Consider the following 8,462-nt stretch of genomic DNA (forward strand, 5'->3'; position numbering starts at 1 on the left):
TAACCAGATTTTTAATTCAGAATAACTATATATTTGTAAGGAAAATATGTTTAGACCATTCGTTGATGAAAAGTTTTGAGCTATTTTTCAAATTTAAAGAATCTCAAGTTCAACTTTGGATTCCTCTGTAACTGCATCTTATATGGAGTAGAATAAAAAATCTCATCTTCAGTGCCTCTGAAAACGCTTTTTAAGTGTTTGGAAACATGTCTTAGATAAGACCATCCAAGAGAAGTTCCAAATCTCTGGAAATTGTATAATGAATGTATGTACAAGGAAGATTCATTCCTCTTGAACAAAGCATTCAACGTTAAATCAATTTCTCTAGTATGTAAAATCCATTTATAAGCCTCAAGTATGAATCTATATAATACTTATGACACAAAATGTAAATTTAATGCTAAGGTGTATCGAGGAAAGTGTCCAACTAGCTTAAGAGGCAGTACTTCTTCAAATTGCCCTTTACGAGAAGCTGCAACTCCGTGGAAATGATACGATGAAAGTCTATAAAATGAGAATGTATTCCTCAAGTGAAGTCGATGGCTTCGACATCATCCAAGGAGTTTACAACCGCCGCACCGTTTGATACTACGCTTTAGATTTTCTTTTAACTTCCTATATACCACAAGTTTTGAATTATGGAAAGGAGTAAGTTTGCCTAGCCACATAGGCAATTTCATCCTCTAAGGGAATAGGCAAATGAGTAGACAAACTTAAATATTCACCCAAGTAGAAAACACTCCCTGCCTCAAAGTGAATGGAATATTCAATATGTCACATATCGGCCCGGGCCCCCATCACATTCTGGGCTTGACTTCGCCGTAGCATGGTTTTGTTTCTGGGAACTCACGAGTAACTTCCCAAGGGGTCACCCATCTTGGGATTGCTCTAGCCCAAACTCGCTTAACTTCGGAGTTGAACTCCGAAGCCAGTGAGCTTCCAAAAGACCTCATGCTAAAGGAGGTGGGCATGTACATATAAGGCATAGAGGATCCACTCTCCTAGGCGATGTGGGATCTAACACAATAGACCGCTCAAATTTACTTTTCTTTTGTTCAACACCACACAAAAGAAAAATTAGAATAATATAAATGGGTTAGGTTAGAATAAAAAAAAAAAAACATGGTGCTAAATTACATATTTAATTTAGTCCTTTAAAGTGTACTTTTATTAAAATTTATATTTTATTTTTGTTATTTAATGTCTCCACATTAAAATGTTAATTTTATTAATATCCACATATTGGTTCTTTCAATTCTAAATGAAAATAAATGAGAAAATATTAAAAGAAATTAGTGACACATAAATATGTAAATACATTAGTGTACAGAAATGTTTGTACTAAAATATATTGTAATGAACCTAAATGTATGTATCAAAATGTATTATATTGAATTATGTACCTAAATGTACGTACCGAAATGTATTATATTGAATTAATGTATTGTAATGTATGTACCAAAATGTATTATATTGAATTAATATACCTATATACTTGTATCAATGGATACACCAAAATATATCAAGTGAATTAATGTACCTAAATGAATATGTTATGATGAATGAAATGAAAATGTAATTAATACATTAAAATTATAGGAAAAAAAAAGAAATAAAACATTAAAATATAATTAATAAAGGTTTGCTATATTAACACCTCACATACTTAATACACTCATATTTGCTTTTTCAATTAAAATTCATTTTAATACACCTCACATACATTCCCATAATACTCTCACACGTCACACCTTACACTCTCAACATATACCTTACATTATATACCCTACATTTTCTACATACATTCCGCACTCTTCACACTATTAACTGTAATGTCAAAAGCCAATGCACAATTCACATCCACTAGATTTTTAAAGAAGAAACAAATCTTATTAATCATTTAACATGTAGATTCCAATACAAACTTACAATTACAATTTCCCTTCTTTCTTGGCTATGGCTGCCCTCAATATGCAGGTAAATAAAATAACGAAAATAGTAACTCTCTAAGCCCTATAGACTGAAGATCAAAAACGAATTTAGCCTTCGTCTGCCCCTCTTCCTGAACATTGTATAATCCTTGTATTTCTCTTCAACAACATCGGCACGAAAATGATCATGTCAAATCTCTTCATATTCTAGTCACTTATATCACGAATATGTCTCAAGCACAACATGATCATTTGAAATCTTAGGCTGAAATTCTTCACTTTTAGTCCTTTACTCATATTCTTCAAGGCAATAGGAAAGTTCCCGACATTATTTTCATCTCACAGGGAAAAACTTCTACCACAATTTTTTGCAACAAATTATGTTCAATACCGTCTTAAAGAAGCTCTTCAAAATCACTAACGTTTCCCTCTAAATCAAAGCAAACAGTACTCATTCTTTGAGAGTTACAGTATTTCGAAATAACACTTAAGCTTATTTGATCGAACACCACCCTTTCAATACCTGTTTGAGCTCTTTCTAGTTTTACCCATGTCTCTTTGTATTTTCATTAGTTAAGGTTTTAATCTACAATAGAGGATGAGAATGGTTTTGAGAGTTGAAGTAGATAAATAATCTTCAGATATACACATTAAAAATGATTTGGGGTCTATTTAGAATTTTTTATATTTTTTTTAAAACTTTATAAGGTCGAAATTGGCATTGCTTGTTAGGGTATATAAATCATTTAATATTAAATTTTAATGTGGGGTGTATTCAATATTATGTAGGATGCTAATAAAAAAATGCCTTAATAAATGAGATGATTAAATACAGCAGGGACTAAAATTAGATTATAATCTTACAGGTTATAGTTTAAAACTCATATTTTTTAAGAATTAAAATATGTTAAAATGTTAGTGGGTAATGAATGCCCACAGTAACCTTGGCAGATGAATGAAAACATTGTCAATGCCCTTGCAATTGAAATAGACTTTGGAAACAAAAGGATTGTTTTTCAAAGCATGTGATGTAAATTTCAAACTGTAAGAACTTGTTTGTATGGAGCTGTTCTATAAATAGAGCGATTCACCTGCAGTTAAATGAGATAGAGAAAACATAGACAGAAAGAAAGAAAGATCAATAACATCATCTATTCCTTCGTCTTTTATTTGTTATCCTCTTGTGCTATAGTTTCAGTGTGACATTTTACACGTGCTTTGCTCCATTCACTAAAAAGGTTATCTCTCTAATTTTTACATATTTATAACACGTTATCAGCACGAGTCTCTAAATATAACCATTTTCTCATTTCTCTTCGCCGAACGAAAAAATGTTTCCTCTAAGGTTTTTACTGTTCATATTCTTTCTCTGCCTCAACCGCGCGATATACCCTCGCGACGAACTGTTTGCTCCATGCCTGCTTCTAGTTCTCAACCTAACAGTTACATACATCTTTGATTTCTTGTTTGGTGTAGATCTTGATTACTAACCCAGTATTTATTTATGTTAATTTTACTGCAATCCAAGATGGTGCGGTACAATCGCCCATCTTGAACTACAAATTTAATCTTACTGCGATCCAAGATGGTGCGGTATCATCACCTATCTTGGACTGCAGATCTAATTTTACTGCAAATTTTAGGTGGAGTGGTATTATCGCCCATCTTACCCTGCATATTTAAATTTGTGTGCTATTTAATTTCATTGCAATTATAGGTGAAGCGGTATAATCTCCCAACATGCTTTGCGTATTAAAATTTTTCCTGCTACTTGAGTGGTGTGGAATAATCGCCCATTCTATGTTACATTATTTCAATGAGAATGGTGCGGTACAATCGCCCTCCTCATTCACCATGAAATTCTCGAGCCAGAAGTTTCGAGTGCTTATTATTTTGGCCAGAAGATCAAAATAAAAAATTTGTAAGAACCAGAAGTTCTAACACTATATTCCTCCAGGAATACATATTATTGCAAGTTCTTACACATCTCATTTTTTTTCAGAAAAGAAAATGGTGAACTTGGCGAAGCTTGATTTTGCTGCTCTGGACATTGCCAGGAGGAATTACCTTACCTGGGTACTGGATACCAAGATCCATCTGGAAGCAGGAAATCTTGGAGATACTATTAGGGAAAAGAATAGCTCATCCTCTCAAGAGCGGGCGAACGCCATGATCTTTATTCATCGCCATCTTAATAAGGGATTAAAGAGCGAGTACTTAACGGTTGAAGATCTGTTAGCTCTCTGGAAGGCCTTGAGAAACAGATACAATCACCAAACAACAGTGATTCTTTCAAGAGCTTGCTATAAGTAAACTCACCTAAGGATCTAGGATTTCAAGTCAGTGGCAGAGTACAATTTTGCGTTGTTCAGAATTACCTCTTAGATGAAGCTTTGTGGGGATACTATTACTAAGGAAGTTCTGCTGGAAAAGACTTTCAGCACATTTCATGCCTCTAACGTGCTCCTACAGCAGCAGTATAAAGCGCGAAGTTTCACTGAATACAACCAGCTGATATCTGTGTTCTTGGTAGTTGAACAAAACAATGAGCTTCTGATGAAAAATCATCAGTCCTGACCTACTTGATCTGCACCATTCCCAGAAGTGAATGCTGCTTCCCTCAAAGTGAACGCCACATCCTCTGGTGGCGATAATCATAAACGAGGACGTGGCCACAAGCGAGGTCGGTGGAACAGGAAAGGCAAAAACCATGGTGGTCAGTTTCACAACAGGTTACAAGGCATAATTCAGGCCAGAGCTTTCAAAATGTGAATCGCCATAAAGGCAAAACTCATATGAACAATGCTCCCAGGAACTTTGAAGGAGCTTGCCATGGGTGTGGTGGCAATAGGCATTGGGCACGTACTTGTCGTACCCTAAAACATCTGGTGAATCTGTATCAAGCCTCCCTCAAGGAGAATGGTGTCTAGACCAATTTTCTCAACTAGGCTAAACCAATGGATATACCTGATCCAGTGTGTGACTTATCAGGGCAGTTGAACACAACCCACCTAGATGTTTCAGACTTTATTGCCTTCAAGAGTTATGTTGATGATATTTTCACTAAGGTTTTCCATATCAGAACTCTCTTCCGCATAAACTAAGTATAGAAAGGTCAAACATTAAAAACCATTCCAATTATGAGAAGTTTACCAAAATAATTATGAAAAGAAATAAAACAATAGTACTATACCATATAAAAATATATTACCTCATTTCCCAAATAGCCAAGCTCGTGTGCACAACAAAGCTTGAACTATTTCTGGCAACAATGAACTACGATACTGATGTGATAAATAATAGCACTCAAATTAAACCCTCTTTTTGAAAATTGTAGTCTAATATAAGTAGGGATCGTTCTAGGCCGGGGATTAGGAAGGATTGCTAATCTAATGAAAACTGACTCAAAGATACAAAAATATGCTTAAAAACACTTAAACAAACTCAAAGACTCTTAACTAAACTTGTATGACTTAAACAAACTTAAAAAGACTCAAAACAACACAAAACAATAAAAAAGACTCAAACTAGACTCTAGGACTCAATTTGGACGAAAATAGAATTGGTTTTGACTCAAAATACTCAAAAACACACTTTAGGACAGATTTGAAACAAGTAAGTAAAGGGGATTGGGTTTTGGACGATTTTAATGTAAAAACAAGTAACTAAAAGACTTAAATGCAATTTGGACGAATTTGAGAGAAATGATGGATGATTAGATAGCTAGAGGATACTTTTCCACACATGATACATTCAAACACAAATTGATTTCCAGTTGCTTTTTCGATAAACCATGAAACGCAACACCCCAGATTAACGGTGACATCACTAATTAACCCTCAGATTTTCCTTTAGTTATTGGATTGGATCACATCATACGACAATCCAAAGCATTTTTCAAAAGTTCCCTACATGACATCATAATAGAGATACAATCAAAGATCATTACGTTCAATGAAAATCATAAGTATTGACAAAGCACTTGTAACTATGACATCATGATACTCATGCTAGGAATTCACTTAACATGATTGTGAAAACAACCTTAACTACTTGTGAATATAAGTTTGTGACGATTATGTGAAACTCCCTTATATTCTAGCACCAAATTCAAGCATGTAAATCAAGTAGGCCTCCCTAATCAACATACAAGAATAAGTTATCTATCAAACGGTTAAGTAAATTGCATTCACAATTTATGAAATCACAACTAGACTTAATCAATTCATATCATAAATATAATCATGGTTTCAAAGCCTCCCCTAGCTAAAACGAGTTTAGCCTCTCATGTTCACAACAAAACAAAGAAATCTTAAACATTGAAAACAAAAGATAGATTACACCTAAAAACATTCCAACACTCCAACTTGAATGCATAAACGTCCAAGGCTTCTTCTTCTCTTCTTCTTCTTTGCAAAGCTGCGACACAAGAGTTTAGGGGTGATTTTGGATGGATTTCTAGGTTATGAATGGATTTAGGTTGGTAGGGGGTGTGGCAAAGGTTTAGGAATGGTGTATGAGTGTTTGGGTGAAGGTATAGAAGTATGGAAGTGGTGCAAGAGAGGTTGAAGGTTGCGGCAAAAAGGTGTTGGAGAAGATGAAAGATGGCTGATTGTGTGAGAGAGTGATGAGGGTTGAATGAGGGTGCGGCTTTGGGTATTTATTTGAGGGAAAGAATCCTAAGTTTTATTACATAGTTTAGGAAAGGATTATACCCCAAATCCGTAAGGAAAAAGAGACTTGAAATCAGAAATCAAAGGGAAAAGGGAACGGAACTTGCGGCATTAAATTGTATGAAAGGGAATGTGATTTAAGGCTGAAATTAGGCATGGATTTAGGATAAAATTGGTAGGTATGGTGCGGCTTTGATGGGATGAAAGAGGAATGTGATCTTTGTGACATAAAATAGGAAATAGGTACTTCCCTTGCACGGCAAGGACAATAAGGGTGCAAGAAGGGCTTATTTTGTGTCCTAAAATGCATAAGAGTCTTCAATGTTGTTGGAACATAAGGTCTTTTAGGATTAGGAAAGATGAAACCAAAATAGGAAACCTTGGCTTAACTTTCCTACTTCAAGTAGGAACCCTTCTTTGACTAGGAATCCTTCTTCGATTAGGAATCCTTCTTTGATTAGGAATCCTAACAACTTTAGGTATTCAATTTCATCCATTCCTTTTGCTCCAAGCATATACTATCCATTCCAAGTCCAATTTTGCTCCAAAATGCACCTTCTTGCTTCCTTAGCCATAAACCTATAAACACACGAAAATAGCTTAAAATACTAAAATAACTATGAACTAACAACATAAATGTAAGAAAAACAAGCTAACTAAGTCGCCTAAATATGCTCCTATCATATACCCCCAATACTAAATGTAGATTCTGATGTAACGGTTGAAGATATTATCTCTAAGTCTAGAGAGATCGAGAGTGAATGAGAGAGAAGGATAGTCTGGGCTCAAACCCAATGTACAATGGACAGTTGAGATTTAATCTCAGCCGATCCAATGGTCATCAATTTTCTAAATTTAATTTAATATATATATATATAATTATTATAGTATTTTTTTAGAGATATATAATTATTAAATTAATATTTTGCTTATCGCGTATTGTGTTACCCATGTGTATACCAGGACCAAACCGTTATCTTAATAGGTGCTTATCGGGTTACCCAGTAACGACCCGATTCGTTATTGTGTAGACCTGAAAACCTGTTAATTTTGTGTCTTGTCGTGTCGGATTATTGGATCGTGTCAGAAATTGCCAGACCTAAACACAAGTATTGGTTATGTGGAGACAAAACATGGAGTGTCGTCCATGTGTTGGAAAATAGGTTACAGTGTCATTTATTGTTTTGTAGTATTGGTAAGTTATACTCGTTGGTCTTTAGTGTTATTAGGAATAGAAAATTAGATTTTAATTCTTAAAAAAATGAAGTTTAGAAAAATGTCTTATACAAGATTAAAAACATTGTAAACATTCCTAGTTTAAGTGTGATTCTGTAAATCCTATATTAGATTTGATTCTAGTTATCCTTTCCTATTACAACTTGTATTACTTGGGGATGAAGGAATATTGTCTCTCCACTCTTGTCGTCAGCCCTCTGCCACCCTTTCAGATAAAATAGACCACAACATGTTATCAGCACACTCTTACTGCTGCGCTTAGGAATCTAACATTGAAGAATTTTTCTGCATCAAACCAGTTCATTCATATCATCACACAATCAGGTTCTTTCAAAACTATAGTTTTTATCTCGATATTTTTGCAACCCTGATCATAATGCATGACCCAACTTTACGTTTTTCGAATTTTAGATTCTGCATAAATTGTGTATGCATTATATTCATAATTGTTGAATTATGTGAATTTGATATTTTCCATGAATTGTATCAAATATATGTACATGCATTAAAATATTGAATTGCTTATGCATCAATTTGAATTATATTAAATTGTATTGAATTATAAAAAATAAAAATAAAATTTGCAATTAGGAAACCTAGGGTTCTTCAAACCCACGCCCTG

The sequence above is a fragment of a genome, unplaced genomic scaffold (assembly GCF_019419815.1).
Source record: "Pyrus x bretschneideri cultivar Hongxiangsu unplaced genomic scaffold, Pyrus_bretschneideri_v1 Contig11, whole genome shotgun sequence".
NCBI classification, from domain to species: Eukaryota; Viridiplantae; Streptophyta; class Magnoliopsida; order Rosales; family Rosaceae; genus Pyrus; species Pyrus x bretschneideri.